Source organism: Lynx rufus, unplaced genomic scaffold, assembly GCF_022079265.1.
Source record: "Lynx rufus isolate CCGP_SWC_20201006 ecotype Redwood Valley unplaced genomic scaffold, mLynRuf1.p SCAF_13, whole genome shotgun sequence".
Classification (NCBI taxonomy): domain Eukaryota; kingdom Metazoa; phylum Chordata; class Mammalia; order Carnivora; family Felidae; genus Lynx; species Lynx rufus.
In genome coordinates, this window is record NW_025814827.1 from 6,577,810 (window position 1) to 6,600,084 (window position 22,275).

General features: G+C 53.8%; 2 long non-coding RNA genes across 8 annotated transcripts; one reads left to right on the top strand and one right to left on the bottom strand.

Moving 5' to 3' along the window:
- Positions 1 to 2,427: 2,427 nt before the first annotated feature.
- LOC124508433 (uncharacterized) lies at positions 2,428 to 6,068 on the bottom strand. 2 transcript variants are annotated; one of them, XR_006961235.1, is made up of 3 exons: positions 5,890 to 6,068; positions 2,991 to 4,608; positions 2,428 to 2,640 (listed from the first exon to the last, which is right to left on the bottom strand). It is a non-coding gene; the product is annotated as an uncharacterized LOC124508433 (long non-coding RNA). The 2 variants fall into 2 exon arrangements; XR_006961236.1 differs by having other exon boundaries at positions 2,991 to 3,317; positions 4,369 to 6,068.
- A 510-nt stretch (positions 6,069 to 6,578) lies between these two features.
- LOC124508431 (uncharacterized) lies at positions 6,579 to 21,291 on the top strand. Of its 6 annotated transcripts, XR_006961234.1 has the most exons (7): positions 6,579 to 6,676; positions 9,636 to 9,830; positions 10,967 to 11,142; positions 14,088 to 14,229; positions 14,908 to 14,936; positions 17,592 to 19,411; positions 20,532 to 21,291. It is a non-coding gene; the product is annotated as an uncharacterized LOC124508431 (long non-coding RNA). The 6 variants fall into 6 exon arrangements; XR_006961233.1 differs by lacking the exons at positions 6,579 to 6,676; positions 9,636 to 9,830 and having other exon boundaries at positions 10,834 to 11,142; positions 20,532 to 20,978; positions 21,203 to 21,291; XR_006961230.1 differs by lacking the exons at positions 6,579 to 6,676; positions 9,636 to 9,830 and having other exon boundaries at positions 10,834 to 11,142; positions 20,532 to 20,716; positions 20,817 to 21,291.
- Positions 21,292 to 22,275: the final 984 nt, after the last annotated feature.

The following is a 22,275-nucleotide window of genomic DNA, read 5'->3' on the forward strand; positions in this document are numbered from 1 at the left end:
AGAGCAAACCGGAGAGGAGCAGAAAGAGACAGGGGGGCAGAGGATCTGAAGCAGGCTCCGAGCTGACAGCAGAAAGCCCCCGATGCGGGGCTTGAACTCGCAAACTGTGAGAACACGGCCTGAGCTCAAGTCAGATGCTCAACCGAGTCACCTAGGTGCCCCCGAATTTGCCTCATTTATCCAGGACTCTGGGCTCCCATCTACACCCTTAACATAAATTCTGCAGGAAAGAGGAAACAGCAATATGCATGCGTCTGCACACATCTATAAACACAGGAAGAATGTACCAGAAATTAGCGGAGGAGGATGGGAACAGGGTGGAGAGCATTAGCGTAGGAGTAAAACTTCTCCAAGTACGACTTTTAACATGGTTATGTGTTTTTAACTATGGACATGATTTATATGTTCAAAAAAGTAAATCAAAGTAAATAAAAAATAAGAAAAAAGAAACCCCCCAGGTCATACACACACATACACAACTGAACATAACTGCAAATTAATTTGGGGACCTAACAGCGCAGACAGTGAATTCAAATAACCTGGGAAAAAAATACCTTGGCCATATACCTGCGGTGGCATATATTCTAAGGACAAATAAAACTACAAAGAAACCTCAAGCTTTGCTCAATAGGCTTATTGTTACTATGCATATTGTAAAATAAAGCAAGTAAATACGTACATTAATGCTGTTAGAGACAAGGATTTTCTGTGTAAGATAAAAGAGACTCGCATATGAAACGAACAACAAGAAAGAGTTCAGAAGAACCACCCAGAGCGTTCCATTTGCACTGACGATATTATGAACTGATTTTATTTTTCCTGCCTCTGTCCACTGAAAGGATCTACAATCGGGAGCCCCATGGGGAGTGAAACTGAACTCCCCAGTGTCCGGATCCCGCTTTCTAAGACCGTTCCCACCAACTAAACCTTCCTGAAGAGATTGCTGATCTGAGGGATCGGATCTGGATCTGAGGGAAGGAAAGGACGAGTAAGTCTGGAACATTCTTATTGTCCTATGAAGCAAGGACGTGCCTAGTGGGGCCATGTCAAAAAGATGTAGAAGCAGACTTGAAGGGACCCCTCTAGCTAACCTTGGAACTGCTGATGGAAATGACGCCTATGATTAATTGAACAGGCAGACGGAGAGGTAGAGAGAGAAGAGAGAGAATGGGAAGCTCTTCTTCACAGGAGGATACCTGCTGAGCAATGTTTGTAGAAGGAATGATAAAGTTCGAAAGCCGCCATTTGCAATCCCCAGTGTAATTCTTGATCCCGGCAGGACTCATCCCGGGGAGCGAAAACCAGGGAGCGAAGGGTGTTGGGGAACAGGATATCTGTGCAGTTACGAAGCATCTCCCCCTAGAAAAAGGGAGACCGTGCACCATTACGTTAGAGATATGGCGGTCAGAAGTTTATCCAGTTGACCAAACTTAGCATCACAGGCCTCCTGATGTAAGGTGACGTGTGGAACACGTCACCTACGGAGCGTTCTTGCCAAAGACTTTAGCCTTTGGCCCCAACCACCTGTGCCCAGAGGGACAGGTTGAACGACAACGAGGTAGAACAGTCAGGCAAATCCTTTCTAAAAGACTCTTCAAAAGCCCAGTGTTATGGGGCGGGGGGAAGCCAAGGCCATTTTAGCGTGAGAGAGGCCTGATACCCACGTGCCACGTGAGACCCTTCTGAAAACAAACCAAACGGCCAACAAACAACACCGATGGGAGACGTGTTTGGGGTAGTTGGCCCTGAGGCGGGGGCAATGGATTTGTCACTGTGTAGAACGTCCTCAGAGCAGATGTGAGCGGGACAATGGAGCAGAGAAGTGCCGTGTGTTCCATAACTGGTCTTCAAACATCTCAGCAGGAACACATGTTTACAGAGCAGGATAAAGCAAGCATGTCAATATATTAAAATTGTCCAACGAGGCCAGTCCTAGGGTGAGGCCAGGGGGTGCCCTATGCACAACACGGAGGCAGGCGGCACTCTCAGGGTCCACCCTGCACCTGCCCACCCTGGAAGCACCTGCCCGCTGCTCCTGTGGGCACCAAAAGCAGCTTACCAGCGTCGCCCCCATCCTGGCCCTGCTGCGGAATCGGGGGAGCGGGAAAATGGGTGCTCATATGTCAGAAAGCAGATTCGAGGTTATCAGGGGATTGGAGGAGGAGGCATAAATGGGGAGTGATTATTTAATAGGTACGGGGTGTTTTCATAGGGCGCTGAAAATGTTTTTGGTTTAATTTTTTTTAACATTTATTTATTTTTGAGAGAGAAAGAGAAAGAGCGAGAGAGACAGGGTGCGAGCAGGGGAGGGGCAGAGAGAGAGGGAGAGACACGGAATCTGAAGCAGGCTCCAGGCTCTGAGCTGTCAGCACGGAGCCCGACGCGGGGCCCGAACTCACGGACCGTGAGATCGTGACCTGAGCCGAAGTCGGACGCTCAACCGACTGAGCCACCCAGGCGCCCCTGAAAAGTCCTCAAAGTAGAGCGAGCTGGTGGTCGCACCACGTGGTGAGTGCACTGAATAGCACTGACTTGTACGCTCAAATGGTTAATTACATGTGACGTGCATTTCCTCAAAAACTTCAACCGCAGCAAAACGTTGAGGAAGCAGTGGTCAGAATACAGGGATACAACTGATACCTGTGCAAAAGAAATTAAAGTTGTACGTGCACGCATCCGAAGGAAGATTTGGAATGCCGGCAAGGGGTAAGGTGGCACGAGCAGGGACGGGGTCAGGTGATGTGGGCCACCGTTGGCTGTCACGGGGCCATGGTGCATTCAGCGCCCCCTCTTGAACCTGAGTTGCCACTACCCAGTAGGCTCCAGGTTTGCCCAGGCCCCGCTGCGGCTCTGAGCCTTGGCTCTCCACTGGGAAACCGGGCCACGGGCAGGGTGGCTCCCCTCCCTCCCCCCTGCGCACCCGGGCCCAGGTGGGAAAGTTGCAAGGAAATGTCCTCCTGTTCTGGGAACACGCTAGCACCTTTCCTGACCTGAGCCCAGGGGCAGGGTTCCTCGTGGGTGACCCAGGGGTGCCAACGGTCGCGTAGGTGATGTTGATCTGGCTGGGAGGTGCGGTTGATGAAGCAGCTTCTGAGGGACTCTGGCTCTCCCGGGGCCGGGGGATCGCGTTGTGTGTGACTCGAACGTAAAGGAGGAGAGTCTTGCGCTTGTGTTTGGGGGGTGGGATCAAACCAACAGCACCACCAACATTTACTGAGCACTTACTACATGCCAGTGACTGGGTTAAACCTGGCGTGTGCCCTCCCCATGCAGTCCTCCTGATGGCCCTCTGATGTGGCGGCTGTTACGGGTCCCCACTGCCAAAAGGTGGGGAGAGTCAGACGGGTTGGGCTAGCTGCCCAAGGCAAACCCAACTGGTGAGTGGCGGGGCCAGGATTCAAACCCACCATGTCTGATCCCGGGGCCTGAGCGCTACCTGGTGGAGACCCCGAATCCTCCCAGCAGTGAAGGGGCGGCAAGGTTCACTGTTGAACTCCTATCCTGTGCTGCCCCCACTAAGCTCAGAATCCAGGAGTGCTCGCTGAACGAGTGCGAACGACCCCAGGCAGCAGGCGTATCTGTGCTCGTGACCATTTTACAGGGGAGGACACTGAGGCTCAGAGAAGCAACGTTGCCCGCACATCACACGGCCAGGAAGCGAGCGAGGCAGGATTCGAGCAGGCTCTACCCGAGGCCGCACGGCTGACCCCTTGCTTCCCGAAGGTGGGAGTGCTTATAAGCGTCTTGATTTGGGGCCTCCCCTTCCATCTGCTTCTCTGAGGAGCGGTTCAGCCTCGTGAGAAGACAGGAGAGGGCTGTTTCTGCCTAGGGACACACACGGGGCCGCGAGGCGTCCCGTGCAGGCAGCGGGGGCGGAAGCCTGGCTGCGTCGGCAGCGTGAGTCTCCTTGGCACATGGGACAGGGACATCGGGACCCCCGGCTGCCGTGGCGTCTCCTCTCTGGAGGAGCGGTGGCCTGGCTTTGATGCCCCGCGGAGGATGAAGGGGTTGGAAGTTTCCAGAAGGGGGGACACCCGCAGCAGTCCGGCTGCCCGCAGCCAGGAGCGTAAATAGTCCTCCGAGGACTCCGGGGGAAGGACACGGTGGGGAACAGAGTTCTCTGGACAGCTGGAACTCGAGCTTTCCCTTCTCTGGGCATCTCCACCACACAGGGTAGGGCCAGGACGGGGTGGGGAGACAGGAAGGCCCAGCCTTGTTGTTTCTGAGTGTCTCTTGTGGGCATGGGTTTGGCCCCGTCTCTCAAGGAGCCCTAGGGTGGGGGCCGCCTCGCCTGTGTGCTCTGTGGGAGATCCAGTGACAGAACCCCCCGCCCCAGGCCTCCAGATACCTCAGGCCACTCCAACTCACCAGGTGTGAACCACTCACTTCCTCCACCGCTCAGACAGAGCAAAACTGGCTGAGTCTGGTTTAAACGAGTTCCTGTCAGCCTCTGCACACCTCCTTGCCTTGCCCGTCCGCTCTAGGCATGGCTGGTGCCCGTTCTTGGTGGCTGCTGGAGGCGAAACCCTTTTCTGGGGCCGGGTACCGCCCTCACCCGGTCATGGGAGCGGTGCTCAGGGTTCCCGGTCCCGGGCTGGAGGGAATTCTCTGAGGGAGGGAACACAGCAGCAGGGCGGGCTGGGGCTTGCCAAGGGGACGCATCTGTCACCTTCTGATGGATTTCTAAGGGGAACGCTGGGTTCCTGTGACCCCCCCCCCCCCAGGCTTTGGGGTCCAAACCGCTTCACAGGGGTCAAGCGCTTACTTGGGATCCAAGGTGTGAGAGTCTGAGAGTGGAGGGGAGGGCCTTGAATGGGGCCTCCGGCATGTGAGGGAATATAGAAGGCTTTCTGGAAGACGGGAGGGGAGGAGGAGGGGCAGATCCTAGGACTGGGGGCCCAGATTCAAAGGCGGCACTCTCCCCCGCCTGGATGTGCCCTTCATCCTTCCCATGCATGCATTCCATGCCTCCATGACATGCCTGCCATATTCCAGACTCTGACTGGAACTTTGGGAGCAGGAGGTAAATTAAGGCAGGGTCCCTTTCCTCACAGCCTGGAAGGGAGACAGCCAGGAAAACAAATGGTTTTGACAGACACGTGTGCAAAGTAAGTGACTGTACTACTGGAGGGCCTGGGGTGAGTTCTGCTCTGGGGCCAAGGGAAGGCTTCACAGAAGAGAAGGTATCTGAACTGGTTCCTGAAAGATCTGCCAGGCAAGAAGGAAAGGGAAAAGCCTTATGGGCAGAGGAGCTGGCAAGTGCAAAGGCCCTGGGGCATCAGAGTGGGTATGTAGTGTGCCGGGCAACAGTCTGGTAGTTCAGCCATGTCAATGGGGCAGGTAGAGGGGATGATGCTGAAAAAGTAGGCAGGCCCAGGGTGCGCCAGTGTTGAAGGTCACGTTAAGGAAGGAAGATAGGGTCCCACAGCCACGGAATAATGATGGGTCCCTGTCAGAGGGACCGTCTACTGTGTGAATGTGTCCAAACCACCCGGTCTAGACTCCAGTCAGGCTCTCCCTCCCAGCCGTCCCCCCTCTGTGCTGCTTATTGTGGTGTCCTGTGCCCAGGCCAGGACTGTGTCCCCACGGTGATGGAGGGGGCCAGGGAGTGGTTGCTGGAATAGCCTAGAGCTGTCCCTCATGACAGGCAGCCCGCAGCCCTAGACACGTGGGGCAGAGCCCCGTCGCAGAGCAGGCCCGGCTCGTCGGGAGGGGCCGGACCTCTGCTCTTCTCTGTTCTCATCACTCCCCCACCCCAGCCCTGAACAAGTGAGTTCTTCCAAGGGGACTCATTGCGCTCAGACACCGCCCCACGTGCCCTGCGCTCCGTGGCCCGAGTGGGAGGCCTGCCCTCTGTCCCTGCCCTCCGTTGTCCCCGCACCCAAGCACCTTGTCGTCTCCCGCTGTGAGCTGTCACCTCTCATTACAAAACCTGCAGAAATTCTCCGAATCGGCTCACCAGTCATCATGCTCCCCACAAGCGCCTGCATGAGCCTCTGGGCCCGAACCACAAGGCGACCACAGCGCATCAGCGGCTTCTGCTCTGAGCCCCGCCGGGGGGCCCCTGCCCCTCCGCTGCCCCAGCCCTCCCTGGGCTCACCACGCTTCCCTTTCTCTAAATCTTAAAAACTAAAGTGGTGCAGAGCAAGGCCTGGGGGTGACAGGCGAGAGCCACGGAGGCGGGCCCGGCAAGGGGGCAGGTCACGGCAGGCCCGGGGTGCTCTTTTTGGAGGAAGCCCGGGTTGGGAGTGGGAGCGGAGGGGTGGCCAGCCAGCTGAATCGGCCTGGTCTCCCCACGGTGTTCCTTCTGGCTTCCAGCAAGTACCCTCAGCCAAGGGGCCTCTCGGGAGAGTGTAGAATGTGTGCCCTCCACAGAGAGACAGGAACCCAGTACAACACAGAGACGAACTTATGTGGGAGACACAGTGGGGCCGTTAGTCTCGAGCTTCCTTGCCTTCCTCCTCTGACTTCCCCCTCCTAGCGACGGTCACGAGGACGGCTTTGAGCAACTGCGCAGGAAATGTTGGCGGAGCAGATAATGTAATCAGCGCCCGACGGCCTACTCCTGAGAGGTACCCTGGGCTCAGCAAGCGTGTTAGGGATTCAGGGACCCCCTCTCCCCCTCTTGCCCCCGGGGTGTGACCAGCGATGCCTGTATCTGCGCGTTGGAGGCCAGGTGAGCACCGGCCTCGTGGGGCCCACACTTGAGCACAGGAAGTGAATGACACGGTGGTCATGAGCACCCACAGCTCCTGGGGTGGCTCTTCCCTACCCGCCCTGATCCAGCCAGGACTGCTGGGCCCCCCCACTCAGGTTTGCAGATCCTCAGCAAGCTCCCTGCAGCTCAAGGCTCAGGCGAGGGGGATCTCAGTCTCCAGGAGCAGGTGGGGGAGGGAGAGGAGGGGGGGGTTCTGTCTTCCGCCACTTCGCCTTTTGAAACCCGAGTGCCGTTCCTGCGGTTTGGATCGCTCAGATTCTAAGGGAAATGAACAGCACTCAAGGAGTGTCTGCTGATCGCCTAGCTGAGCTATAGTAACAACAGTGACCGTATGGCTCCCTACGGTTCGCAAATCACTTTCGCCTCTGGGATCGTACAGGAGTCCCGTCGACCCTGTGCGGCAGGGAAGCCCATGCCTGTCTTGCAGACGAGAGATGAGGTGACCTGTGTAGGGCCACACGGTCTACGCAGGCACGAAGCGCGTCTGGCGGAGAGAAGGAGGGGGGCAAGGGGCTGGAGGGTGGCATCGTGACCGGGGAGTGTGGGCTGAGGACAGCCACGGCCAGCACGAGCAGGGGTCTGCTTCTCAACTCTCCTATGTGTCCCCAGAGGACCCAATAAAGTGAAATCCCTCTCCTTACCCGTCTGCCCTCATCCTGGAGGCACGATGCCCAGAGCTAGACCAGGAAATCCTTTTCCTTTTTTTTTTTTTTTTTTAAAGGTTTACTTATTTATTTTGAGAGAGACAGAGCTAGCGCACAAACAGGGGAAGGGGCAGAGAGAGGGGGAGGGAGGGAATCCCAAGCAGGCTCTGCACCGTCAGCACGGAGCCCGACGTGGGGCTCGCACTCGTGAACCATGAGATCACGACCTGAGCCAAAATCGTGAGTCGGACTCATAACCCACTGAGCCACCCAGGTGCCCCTGGAAATTCTTGACTCAGGGTGAAAGCAATTTCTGAGAAAATGGCATTTTTCCTCCTAAGCCCAACACAAAACACGTGGGGTTCGGGGATACCCCGCTTCTCTTAACAATTTGGTCTTAGCGACTCTACTCCGGCAGGCAGTAATTGGTGACAATGTCCCCAGCACATGACCTAATGACAGTTCCTATAAAATGGACATAAATGTTGACTTCACACCGTAAGCACAAAAGGGGGGGGTCCCTGTTTGCCTTGAAACCTAAAGATAGACAACAAAATGGCCACCTCTACTGTATCATACATTCAGTCTAAACTCTCATCTTCTCTTTAATAAGCATTAATTAAACTTTTATCTGGGAAACCTTTTAAAAAATCCGTGTTGCAGTTTGGAAGTGTAATTAGGGTAACATCCGAGGGGGGAAAAATCTTATGAAAAAAATTGAAGCAAGCATTGCCCCCTCCTTTTTTAAAGACATATTCCTGCAGCAAATGGGATCTTTCTGTTCCCTTCCGCTTGCCTTTGGAGGCAGTGTCCGGGGCAGTCGTGGGAGAAGCAGGCCCCCGACCTGTACCAGGCTGTGACCTTGGGTAGGGACCACCGCTGCCACCTTCTTTTTTCCAGGGAACCCGGGCTGCCCAGAGGGACAGTAACCGGCCCCAGGCCCCCTCGTTGGTCCTCAAAGTGGCCTCTGCAAAGTTCAGTGTTTCCAGGTCTGTTGGACAGATGGGGAAGCCGAGATGTTCTAAGCGAGAGGGGCGGCCTCTGGAGTCCTGAGTCTTCTCCTCCCTGGACGAGAGGAAAGGGAGCCTGGCCTCTCCACAGTGCTCTCTCTATACGAGGGGGAGAGTGTGCCTGTGACGGGGCTCTTGGGACGGAGTGCAGGTTGTGCCTGTGGAGTTCTTAACACGGGAGGGGTTTCACGAATGCCAGCCAGGGCCACTGCTACGACGTAGGGCTGGGAGCCCCAGGTCAGCCTGACTCTCCAGCCATCAGAGAACCAAGCGACTACATTCCTGCTTTCTGGGTTACGTGCTGTGTTTCCTGGGGCCGGTCACTTTCCTTGGGCCTCGGTTTCCTTCACGATAGCGGAGAGACGTTACCTGACACGGTGGTTGTTCGAGACTCAGTGGGCCGAAAGAAGTAAAAACGTTCACTCCACGATTAGAGGTAGCATGCAGAGTTCAGTGTTAGCTGGTGTTTTAACAAGTGTTGGCCGGGGGCGCCTGGGTGGCTCAGTCGGTTAAGCGGCCAACTTCGGCTCAGGTCATGATCTCGAGGTTCGTGAGTTCAAGCCCCGCGTCAGGCTCTGTGCTGACAGCTCGGAGCCTGGAGCCTGTTTCGGATTCTGTGTCTCCCTCTCTCTGACCCTCCCCTGTTCATGCTCTGTCTCTCCCTGTCTCAAAAATAAATAGGGTTAGTCCACGGTGTCTTTGGGGCTTAAAGTACAGAACCCTAGCCCCTGATTCCCTGGGAGACCAGATAGAGGAAGAGATCACCTGACACCAGCTGTATACCGAGCTTAAGGACGGGCATTTCAGAGATGGAATCCAGGGGTCCTAGCTCCCCAGCGCGTGACCAGGAAATCGCGGCCCATTTGCTTTTCTTGGCTCCCGCTGCTAGAAATGAGTGTTTCCTGGGTATCTGGGGGGGGGGGCTTGGAGGCTGTGACCCCTGTGTCTGTCCCACTGCCCCTCCCCAGCATGACCCCTGCCGTGTGAGGAGACCATCCGTGGCCGGGGCATTGAACACTGGAACACAGAATGTTCTAGGCAGAGGAAGAGGAGGGGGCACGTCTCTTCACTTCCACGCCGCAAGCTCCGCTTCTGTCCACAGTCTTACGAAACCTTTTAACTTCTGACTCTCCAGCCTCTAGATTTCAGAGCTCAGCGCAGTCCCAGGGGCCAGATGAGAACAGGCTCCATATCATTTCTCTTCCTCTGCTCTCCCCTCAGACCAAACTCCCAACCCACCCTTTTCTTTTCTCTCTCTTACAGAACAAAAGCGTCTGGCATAGCAGGGGGTAGCAAAGACACGGGACGACGTCGGTAGGAGTACCCTCTGCCCTCAGGCTCAGCCATTCCCAAATTGCGTCCTTACACAGATGCTGTGAGATAGATATTGTCAGCCCATTTTACAGATGGAGACACTGAGGCTCAGAGAGGAGAAGCTGGGCCAAGGATACTCAGCTGGTAAATGGCCGAGCTGGCACTCGGAGGCAGGGCTGTTTCGTACCACCCTGCTTCCGGAAGCTAAAGGAAGAAAGCCCTGGCAGGTGACAGGGGTCTCTGGGTTCCTTCCCCCTGGCCACACAGGCATTAGCTGATGGCCCTGCTTTCTAGCTGTTAGGCCCATCCCAATTTCGGCTTTCATGACACCTGCCCTTGAGAAAGTCAAGTAATTCAACCTGCACAGAAACCTAGGCTCCCTCAGAGTTTTCTGGAGCTGCTCTGAAGATAAGCAGGGTGGAGCCTGGTTCGTGTTTGCCCGGGAGAGTCTTCTAGGGACATTAAAACGGTAGACTCTATGTTCTTGCTTCTCAGTGAGGAAGGGGCCTTCATCCGGGTCTCCGGGAGAACTCCCTCCCACACTTTCTTTCCGCTCCTTCCTTCCTTCTCGTTCTTTTCCAGATCTTATATGCAAAATGCCAAAGACAGCCCATCTCCCATCATTTTCTTCCCTGCCCTTTGTGTCTCTGAATCCTTAAATCACATGCCACACCAGCCGGTTTAGCATAAGAAATTAGATTAATTTTCATGCTCCGACTCCAGATGTAAATGCCTTTATTAATAATTTAAGGCACATTTATTTATGCAGTTTGATATTTTTCAGGTTCAGGGAAGCAATTAAGTTTTGCTCAAGTTGTGGATCAGCGGACAGCATGTTCCTCGCCCTCTGCCCCTCCAGAGCAGATGGGGGGGGGGACGACAGGCACGCGGGCAGGGCCCGGCTGGCGGCTCCCTCCTCACCCCTCCCGCCGGCCCCCTGCCTCTGGGAGGCCCTGGCTTTTGAAATTGAAGAGAACAGGGGCGCCTGGGTAGCTCAGTCGGTTGAGCATCCGACTTCGGTTCAGGTCACGATCTCGCGGTTCGTGAGTTCGAGCCCCGCGTCGGGCTCTGTGCTGACAGCTCAGAGCCTGGAGCCTGCTTCGGATTCTATGTCTCCCTCTCTCTCTCTGCCTCTCCCCCACATATGCTCTGTCTCTCTCTCTCTCTCTCTCTCTCTCTCTTTCGAAAATAAACATAAAAAAAAAATTGAAGAGAACACAACTATTTGCACACATCTATTTGCTTGGGCGCGTCCCCAGAAAGGCCAATTCCTTCCTCAGAATTGCCCTGGGTTATCACGCTTGAAGACCTTTGGAGGTCCCAGCTGCTAAAAGTTCCTGCAACTAGTTCCTGGGGAGACTGTCAGCATGGAGAAGCCATTTTTCACTTCCATCTCCATAGGCAACGTCTCATCCGTGAAGGCCTGGGAGAGGAGAGCTTGACCCCTTCGGAAATGGTGAGTGTAGATGAGCTGCCCACCTCTGTTCACCTTCATTTCCTTACCTGAACAATGCGCAAACGGCATATGCCTTCGTGGGGCCACTGTGGAGACCGGGCCTCTGCCTGGGCTTTACCCCCAGGCCCGGCCTTCTCATCCTCCGGCCTCAACTCCGCCCCACGCTTTGTAATAAAAATATTTTCCATTCACGTATTGCTTGGTACCGCGTGCCTCGTGTCATTTGATTGTCAGTAACTATCTTATTGTATTTTTTTTTGAATGTTTATGTATTTGTTTTTGAGAAGCAGAGAGAGAGAGACAGAGAGCGAGCAGGGAAGAGGCAGAGGGAGAGAGAATCCCAAGCAGGCCCCATGCGGTCAGCGCGGAGCCCGACATGGGGCTCGAACTCAAGAACCGTGAGATCGTGACCTGAAGCGAAGTCAGACGCTCCACTGACTGAGCCACCCAGGCGTCCCCCAAGTGCCTGATCACATCCATAGCTCTCCGCACGGTGTGGCACCCACCCACAATACTGGCACCCCTGTTTCTGCTGCAAAGCCATATCAGCTCAGCCACAGTACCCTTTCCCTGGCTTCTAGAACTTCCCGTGCACCTTCCTACTGATCGTTCCTTCTGCCGTGTCCTCTCCTCCCCACCCCTCTACCCTGTGTAACGCCAGATCACTGTTCCTGCCTCAGCGACCCCCAGAAAATAATAAGTGTTCCCCCTTATCTAGTGTTCTCCTGTCACCCCTTCCTACGCTTTCACAGTCCCCAGGGTGGCATGTGATCTTATAATTACATGTGGATTAAATTCGAGGGCCCCTTCCAGCTAGAAGGCTCCGGTCTGAGACCACTTTAGCAAGCGGTCTGCCCCGTGAACCGAACGGACAGCATCCCCTGAACGCCTTCTCGAGGCATTGCGCTATCTGCTGGGCTCGTCTCTGGAACTGCTGGGTTGTCTGTGCCCCCAGCCATTGCTGCAGCCGTGTGCAGGGGCTGGGAGTGGCGGTGGAGGGGAGGGGAGGCTGGGCTGTCCCAGGTTAGGGGGCTGGGGGATGGGGTAATACGGGGGGAGGGGAGGCCGCAGTCTCATATCTTGCCTGGAAGGCAGTGGACTTTGGAAACAGCGCTGGGCGGGAAGTCCGGAGAGCTGGGTTCTGGTACAGTCCGCACGGGCTCCCCTGTCTCGGAGCAAGTTCTGGGAGCCTCAGTTTTGTCTTCTGTGCCCGGAGATGATCTCTGTCTTTCACAGCGAGGACGTAAGTCTAACGCAACGTCACACTCCAAGGGCCTGGCCCGAGCCTCTTCCTGCATGGTCTTCCTGGCCCCTGCCCCTGTTCCTCCCTCCAGCTCTCGTGCCTTGGGCTGAGTCTCCAGTGGGGCTGTGGCCCCAGGTGGGGGCTGGCCCAGAGCCTGGGTCCCCAGCTGGCTTTCCCCTGGGGGTCTGATCACATCATCCTGCCCACCCCCACCCGCCCCGGACCTCACGCGAATGGGAGCTCAATGCTTCCCAGACTCAGCTGCCCCATGTGGGCACCACCAGGCCTCAGTGCCCCCAGTCGGGGTCGGAGGGGCAGAGCTCGCCGTTTACACGTAAAAATTGGAATGGCAGCAAGTGTGTGGGTCGCACCTTCTTCCTTGTTTTCTTCCGAGTGTGGCGCTCAGCACCTTTGAACTGTGATCCCAAAGGCTCTCTGTCCTGGGGGACAGAGTGACTTGGGACAAGACATGCCACCCCACTGAGCCTCACCGGAGAATTGGGGGCCTCGTGGAGTTCTGTTAGAAAGAAAGGAGGTAAATTATAAAGTGTCTCGTGGGCAGAAAATGCAGGAAAAGAAATTTCCCTGCCTCCCCCACCCCCACGTTCTCCCCAGATCCCTAAAAGCTGTGGGGTGGGGTGCAGGGTCCCTCCTGGTTTGGGCTCCCGTCTGTTGCAGGCTGGCTGTGCAGGGCCCGGGCTCCCCCGAGCCCTCTCCCTGCCTCGCCGGCCCTAAAGACTGGCGGTCAGGGTGTTGACGCGCCTCTGACATCCTCCCACTCAAGGAAGCCACTGGCTGAGGGTGGGTGGCCCAGGACCTGTGCTGAGCTCCCCTCTCCTCTCGTCACTCAGCTGGCTTCCACAGGTAGGCACCTCTCCCAGCCAGCTGGGTGGGCTCCAGGGAGAAGTCTGTCCCCACTGGCAAGAAACAGACAGGTTCGCACAGGGGCAGCTCCAGGCTGGGGTGCTGGGGGGGGCAGGGCTCAAACGTGCCCAGAGACATAAAGTGACAAAGCTAAATGGGGTGGGAAGGCTATCCCTGAACTCATAGAGCTGAGGCGCTTCATTGTCTGTATGGGGAAACTGAGGCTCAGGGAGAGAAGGTCTTGTCTACAGGAGTTCAGGGCAAAGGACCAGAACTTGGATTTATTTCAACGGACGTGATTCCGAATGACCTGAAAACCTGGTGCTGTGGCGGGGAACACCCCTGAGCAAGACTCAGCCCCTGCCTCTCGGCGGGAGGGACGCTGTCCTCGATCTCCTGAGTCTGGGTGACCATGACTGTCACCCAGTCATGGCTGTCAGTTCTCTGAGGACCTCCGGCCTGCCACCGTGCCCTGCACAGACCTTGCATAGACCCAGGCCTGTGGCAGGCCCCAGCTGAGTCTGGGGATTCAGGATCCCGCAGGAGGGAGCGCTGCCCAGGCCTGCCTCTTGCTCTCCTCTGCGACTTGCAATCTCCTTTGAAAAGCACAGGCAGCGCTTGAGGGAACTGGATGGACCCCTCTGACCCCGCCCTGAGCTGAGGATCAATGCTACTTGGGCCGGTTTAGCAATCCACCCTGCATTTTCCAACAGGCGAACTGCCTGGCTCAGTTATTGAGTCACTTAAGTCTCTACATTGTATGAGATTTAGAGATTTGGGGAACCCCGGGGCTATTTGATGTCTCCTTTGTTCCTGTTAAACCCTATTCCCTCTCCAGCAGGTGGGGCCAATTTCTCTAGGAACACCGCAGGGAACCCTCCAGAAGCTCCAGGCCGCGCCCAGGGCTGGGAAGGACGCGAGTCCATTCCTGGATTGCCCCGTCTGCTTAGGTGGCATTTCCAGAAGCTGATTCTCTAGCAGTGAGCTCCTTCCTGCTTTGAGCAGAGCACCGTGCTAGGTGCTCGCGGCAGGGGGTGGGGGTGGGGGGGGGGGTAAGACTGACGTCACTGAATTGATTTGGAGGTGGAAGAGAAGGATCCCTACCCGAACTGGTGTGGGCTGGTAAATGTTTAACAGCCAGATTTCCCCCGGGGTAGGGGGTGGGGGGATAAAATACCCTATCGTAGCATTTGCCAATGCCTGTGGCATAAAATCTCCTCCATGGCCCTTGTCAAGGTCCCAGTGTGACCTGATTGGAAGAGATGCAGAGGATCAGTCTTGAGAGGAAGGGGACTAGGGCTCCAATGTACCATCCAAGCTAAGCACTTGGAGAGGCAGTTGGTAAAACGTCCTAAGATAGAAGAATAAATACAAATCTATGGGCCCTGGACAGGGTGAGCCGTACCTTCCAACTGAGCTTCCTGGGGAGGCTTAAAGGAGCAGTTGTGTTCAGTTTGGGCCTGGAGGCAGGATAGGACCTTCTCTGGGCGAGCAGTGGATTGGGAGGCCCTCCGGCCACAGGGAACAGCCTGAGCCATGGAAGCACCCACACAGCCAGCCTGTTTGAGGACCAGTGTCCCGCGGAACAACCATAGACACCCGATCATAGGCAGCTTTATAAACTCTGCTGAAGAGTTTGTCCCTTGTCTTGTCAACAGGGGTGTGTCGTCGGCGGGCGAGTGACACGGTAAGATTTGTTTGGTTGTGTTTCTTTTGAATCCCAAATTTATCATTTTTGTCCCTAAAAAGTGACGTGTGTATGTTCATTACAAAAAAGAAAATCAAGCTGTGCGTTAAAGTACGAAAACCATTTTGAAGATTAGGTAAACATCTTTCTAACATGTCTCCATACACAATGCAGACAAAAGGTTAGACAGGTATGGTAGGAATTACACTAAAGAAATGGAGGGGAAAGTAAAGGAAAAAAGACACAGGAATTAACTGGTTTCTCTTCTTACATTGGATACATCAGGACTGTGTGTGATATTTGGAGCTGTGGCAGCCATCTTGCAACCATGAGGGAAGCTAGCTCAGGCCAGTAGACACACAGAAACTGACAGAGTGGGAAGACAGAATATGCGTTTCGATGAGATAGGGTAGCTGCCGTCCTTTACATATAGATCATCACGTGACAACTTTGGTTTTCACGTGGGTATGGTTTCCCCGTCTACCTCGATTCTGAACTCCCAAGACTCAAAACTGGGTCATAATGAAACAAGTCAGTGTCATGTGGTGGTTAAGAGCTTGGGCTTTGTTTTTATTTCCCTAACGTAGCATCTTCAGACAATAGACATTGTTGCTTCAAGGAAATTTATTTTCTGGGGGGGGGGGGGGGACGACTTTAAAGAAACCTGGATTTGAATTGAGCTCCTCCTGGGGGAATCACTTAATCTCTTAGTGCCTCAACGGTCTCATCTCTGAAACAGGAACAATAAGCCTCCTGGCAGAAAGGTTTCGAGCATTGCAGTAGATAACATAGGTGCAGTTTCAACCACAACGCCCAAGATGGGAGGCGCTCAGGCGATGATCGTGAGGTCTACAAATGGATCTGAGAAAATACTAAGCATGCCACCGGGTGGGGGAAACATTGTACTTCCGTTTCTTCAGCCCTCTCAGCACAGACCGAGCTGACTCTGAACTTTGACACAGGCCGAGTAATTTTGAGCAAGTTTCTTTACTTCTCTGAGTGTCAGTTTCCTTAGCTGTAACATGGATACATCAAGTGGAGGCTTAACGGTGGATGTCCAAACACTAATTTCCTTCTGCGTTGTCACGCGCGCGTGCACACACACACACACACACGCACGCACCCCTTTCTTAGCCCCAGACTCTTTCAGGAGGAATTTTATGAGTGTCCACCTTTGAGGAAGCTGTCACCGTGTCTGTCTGCAAGGCCAGCCATGCACAGTCATGGGGTGTTTGTCTTACTCTGGATTCCTTTCCCAAATGTTAAGATCTTCAAACAACAGGCATTGTGGCGTAAGGGAAAATTACTTTCTGGGGAACAAGTGCTTAACATGTAACTATGCATTAGATACACATCTAGTAAATCAGCCAGTGAATGAGGAGGCTTGTGCCGCCCCGAATTTGAAGGGGCACGTTTCCGCAGACGGGACAGCTCTCTGGGCTGTCAGAGGGGGTGGAGGCGAGAGGTGGAAGGAGAAACCATGTTCTTCCTTTCCGTCTGCCATGGGGCGGGAGGGGCCTGCTGGACAGGCTCTGGCTGGGACACGGGGACAGGAAGCCAGAAGCGGGCTGGGCTGCCCGGGCTGTCCGGCTTCGTCCGGGTGGGGAGTGAGGACACTTCCCCGTCTCTCCGTTCACGTCCCGGCCCCACCATCGTGGATTCAGCCTTCTCCCTCGTGTCCCAGTTCCGTTCTTTCTTCCTCTCTCCTGCTCTGTGTAGCGTCACCAGACGTGTGTCCCTGAAATGTCACGTTCCTCCTGTCATGCCCCTGCTCGAAGACCGCCCCCCCTACTCCACCTGTAACGGTGCCTTACATTGCCAACCTGGCTTTCCAGGGGGAAGGACAGTGCCCCCCCCAGCTGCAGCCGACGGCTGGGTCTCCATGCTGTAAAACCATGCCCAGCGCTAGGCCACATGGCTGGCGGGAGTCACGTATATATATATATTTTTTAATGTTTATTTACTTATGTTTTTCTTGAGAAAGAGAGTGTGTGTGTGTGTGTGTGTGTGTGAGCCAGGGAGGGGCAGAGAGAGAATCCCAAGCATGCTCTGCCTTGTCAGGGTAGAGCCTGTCACGGGGCTCGAACTCCCCAACCTTGAGAAGAATGACCTGAGCCGAACTCAAAGAGCTGGACGCTTAACTGACTGGGCCACCCAGGCGCCCCTGGAGTCACACCTTTTTAAAGGCTGAGTCTCCACAGGGCTCAGTCGTAAAGCCGTTCTCCCTGACCCAGCTTGCACTCCTCTTACCAACCTGTCCTTTCTCTTCCTGCTTCTTCCTTCCAGTTTACCTTCCTTGGCTTCTTGGGCCAGATTGTCAGCTATACTTAACCGTCTTTGACCTGACTCTCCTCCTAGCAGGAGGCTTGGATTGCCCTTCTGGCCAGACATTCATTCTTTTATGGAGACTTACTGGGGCACGTGCTGGCGACGCCATGGGGGCATGGACGGTGTCTGTGATCTGGAAGAAGAGGGAGGGCATTCCACACTTCCCTGAGAACTCACTTCCTGCGTGTGTGTGTGTGTGTGTGTGTTTGCAGAGGGGAGTGGTGTTGGGGGGGGGATAGTTGCAGAGAAGAATAAAACGTTGTCCTTGAACTCTGGCAGCTAGCCAGAGGCCAGTCAGTGGAATTTTATCCTTAATTGATTTATCAGATTAGCTTTAATGGAACCCGGAGGAAGCAGGAGCAAGGCAAGAAGTGATTACAACCGAAGAGACCACGCTCAAGGATTCCTTTTGATCTTCAAACAACCCTGAGAGGGAGGGGGTCGTCCCCATTTCCTAGCCTGGGAAGCAGGCTCAGAGAGGCCTGCGGACTTTCCTGAAGTCACCCAGCTGGCGGGGGCGGGGGCAGCTGCCTTCTAAAAACTCCGCAGACCTGATGGGCATCCCCTGCTCACTGCTGAGGCTGCCCTGACTCCAGGGCAGTGGTCACCTCACTTCCTGAGCAACCTTCTGAAGACCGTTGAACTTGCGGTCCACGGGGCAGGCGAAAGCCCCGCGCGTGCCCTGGGCACCGTTTTCCACCCGCCACCTCATCCTCCTGGCTTCCCTACCTTGGCCCCCGGGGCATGGTGGGGGGGGGGGCGGCCAAGCTGTCATCTGAGAGCACTCCTATGGCACCGCGTGGGAAAGGGACACTGATTTACGATCGGAAAGGTAAAGGAAGATGCCGGGAAGAAGCAGGGTGCTAGGGGTGGGTGGGCAATCAGGGATAGCACCGGAAAGAATAAAAAGAATCCCTGAGCCTTAAAAAAGAGCCTGCCCTCTGATTGCTGGCAGGCGTGGGCAGGCGCTCTCTCCTGTAAGACTGAAACGGAACCATGGATGAGGAGAAAGCATCTGGGGGCTTGGGTGTGCCTTGTAGGACCGCGTTAAATTACAAACGTGTTGATGGACCCCGCTGGTTAACAGGCTGGGCACGTGAGGAGGGGCTGGACCCGGGGAGCAGCGTCCCTCTGCCGCCACCGTGTCACCTCTGAGTCTTGGCAAATCTTATAATTGGCCCGACGGGTTATGATTTGAAACCGGGGGAGCCAATTAGCAGGCGTCTCCTCTGACCTCCGGTTTGGGGTGGTGGGAGACGAGGCAGTGACTTGAGACACAGAGAAGGGAAAAAAAAAAAAAAATTCAAAACTAAAAATAAAAATAGAGACCATCAAAAGCGAAGACCTAAATCTTTTTGGCTCCCTGATTAATAACCCTGTCATGCCGATCACAAACCCTAAACAGCAATGCTCGTTGCAGCTGAATTTTTTATACTTTCTATTAATCTTTAATGATAGCTTGGTCACCTAGTCTCTTTTATCTTGTCAGATAAATGTATGGTTAACAGGATAATGAGATTTCTAAAGCCCCATGCCAGCTCCCAGCCATCCAGTGCTTGCGGTGACCTCTGACCCCTGGCAGACAGCGGCACCAGGGTGCTGGTAATTGGTAGGTGTGCTGGGAAGGTATTGGAGGCTGACGGATGGTTTAAACTTTGATTTGCGGTCAGCGAGGTCACCGAGCTCGGGAGGACCAGCCCGGTGTTATTACCAGCTGCCACTGATGGGGATATAATTAGATTTAGCTCTTTCTTTATTAATAAGTAATTGCTTCCCCCATCGCTGTGGGTGGGCAAATGTATTCCTTGGATAATTTGAGGACACTCCTCTGGCTTTATTAAGAAGAATATATCACGCGTATTGGCCAGAGGCAGACACCCATTCGGTTTTCTGGACTTTGGAGGAACTGGATCATTTTTACCCATTTGCAGCTTCGAGTAAGTTAGCTGTGCCTCGTGAAATCTGCCCTCGCCTCGGTGACCTCGAACTCTCTGCCGTCATAGGGAAACTCTGTTTTGACCCGTTTCCTGTGATGTAAGAGCAAGAAATAGTAAATAGTTTCATGCAGCTGTCCATCCAGCCACTGAATTATCCATCCATCCATCCATCCATCCATCCACCCATTATCCTATCGTCTACTCAACCATGTAAGTACTCGTTAAATGCTAGTTACAGCCTTAGGTGCAGGGAGGAAAGGGTTCACAGAGAGTTAAAAACCTAATCACTGCCTTAAGAGATTCGCAAGCAGGCAAGTGACTGAAAGTCAAGGAAGGGTATAAGCTAAGAGCCACAAAGTGTTAACACAATGCTAGAGCGTGCCTGGAAAGCCTGAGCATTGGCCCGGACGCATCAAAAGTGTTCACATTTTGGAAACAGTTACTAACATTACTTCTGTGCTTTCAGAGAAGGGCTGGGGCACGGGAAGGAGGTAGACTTGAAAGGCGGGCCGAGGATTTTCTTTAAATCTTTAAAAATGTTGAGAGTTTCTCCCGTGAACCCCTAGCATGGAAAATTAGGAAGGAAGAAAGGGGGGAAACGAGAGAGACACAGAACACAAGAGAAACAGAATTGAAGAAAGATCACTCCCTGGTACTAATCTCTGAGTAACTCATTCAACAACTCTCTCTCGAGTGGCTGCTGTGTAGAAGTCATGTCTTAGCCATTCACCCAAAGATAACCCGCATATAAAGATTCCATCTCTAACGTTCAGGGCCCCAGTACTGCATAAGTCGTTCTATTCCGAAATACTGCAAGCTTGGCTTTTTTTTTTTTTTTTTTTTTTTTTGTAAATCTGAAATTTGCTATGCTGGGTGCTCTCCTCCATGTGGTGACTTAGGGATTCAGCTCCCAGTATATACATATATATTTTTAATTTTTTTAACGTTTATTTATTTTTGAGACAGAGAGAGACAGAGCATGAGTCGGGGAGGAACAGAGAGAGAGGGAGACACAGAATCCGAAGCAGCTCCTATTCGCCTAGAGGCTTCAACGACGCCCTCAAATTTCTAGTTGAACAAAGGGGCGTTCTTTTAAAAAGTGACTGTGATCACATCTCGACTGCATTTCACCCGATCCGAGGCACAGCATTATGTTAGGTACCGTGGAAAGGAAAAAGCATTTGCTACTCTATGCCGCGATGTGCTATTGGGTGTAAGATGCATTGTAATTTCCAAAATGTCAACTGGTGGAAAAAATGTGTTTTGCGATTGATAAAAGGTACCACTTTCAACCTTCCCCAGTATATTGTTTTTATTTTCCATGTCTCAGGCTCCCTGGGAGGGTGAACATATTGTCTTATGTCTACTGGCCCTTTGCCCTGGAGACCCCGTTACGCTTGGATCTACTTCCCACAGTCTTGGGTGGCACTTCCTCCAAGGACAGTGACAGCGTGGAGAGAGGCCTGATTCCTTGCCTTTGCCTGGATAGGCCCTGCCCTGTCTCTTGCTTTAGAGGTAGAGTCTCTCTTCTCCCCCCTCCCCTATTCTTCCTCCAGGGACACACCCATTCCCCTAGGGCTTGGCCCCCTCTGTAAGAACCACTTGTCGTCACTAGGAGACCCTCAAGAGCAGTGGACAGGAAAATGCCACCAGGACGGACTCAGGCCAGACCAAGGAAGCCCAGTTCTGGACTTAGTGGTCTCCCAGACCGACAGGCCATTTGTCGTACCACCGAGGCAAGGTCCAATGTGGGTCTTGCCATCCGATGGCTCTACAGGTATTTCACTCCTTTTCACTTGGCTTACACTACTCTACTTAGCTTTGCTAACCCGAGCCTAGTAGCCTTCTAGGGCCTCAGTTCCCGCCACATCTTCCTTGGGATCTTCTGCATCCAGCCTGCCAGTGAGCAAGGCAGACATAAAAAGGGTGGCTTGTGGAGGTTGCGAAGGCCAAGCCTGCAAGTGGTAAGTCTTACCTCTACCACATTCCATTGACCAGCAGTAGTCCCACGGGCCCGCCTGGATGCAAGGACCACGCCCAGGAAGAACATGAACTGGTGTGAGCGAACATTTACCGTTAGCTCTTTCTCACCAAAAAAAAAGTCCTCAACTGGAAGGTGCAATGGTGATTCGAACTCAGAATAACGTTCTCTTCCTTATTGCGCCACAGGCCTATGGTCTGCCGAGGGGACAAAATAAAATCACCAACCAGCCAACAAAACAACATGACACAAAGAGAAACACGCACGTGCACACACACACACACACACACACGCAGGACATAACTGAGATCCCACAGGTACCCTTGCTTTCTCCCGCCTTAGAGGTTTAGACTGCCCTAAAGAGGCAGGGGAGTCTACAGAGGGGGGACCAAGGATTCATCTGGAAGCCACAGGTCCTGGGTTCAAACCTCATCTCCCCCATCATTAGCTTATGATTTTAAGCAAGCCGCTTCCCCTCTCTGAACTTTGGGATTCTTCTCAGTGGTAACACTATAGAAATAGCCATGGAGTTTTCTGATCCTATGTTGGGGTACCAACAAATGCCGGCGTGTGTATGGAGGCCACAGGACAAGAGTTTTGAAGTCAGGACCAAACTAGAAGACTGGATTTTATAGGACCACGTAGTTTCCCGTTGTTGCCGTGACAAATCACCACGAATTCGGTGGTTTAAAGCAACACACATTTACGCTTACAGTTCTGGAGGTCAGAAGTCAGAAATGGGGCTTATGGAGCTAAAATCCAGGTGTCAGAATATCTGGGTCCTCGTGGGGTCCAGAGGAAAATCTGCTCCTTGCCTCTTCCAGCCAGGCGGCCACACTCCTTGGCTCATGGCTGCATTTCCTCAACCTCTGTTTTTGTCATCACATTGCCTTCCTCTCTTCCGTGGTCAGATCTCCCTCCGATGAGAGCACTTTGTGATTACCTTTAGGGCTCACCTGGGTAATCCGAGATAATCTCCCCATCTCACCATCATTAATTGAATCAAATCTGCAAGATCCTGTTTGTCGTATAAAATACATTCACAGATTCTGAAGGTTTGGATGTGGGTATCTTCGGGAATCATTGTTCAACC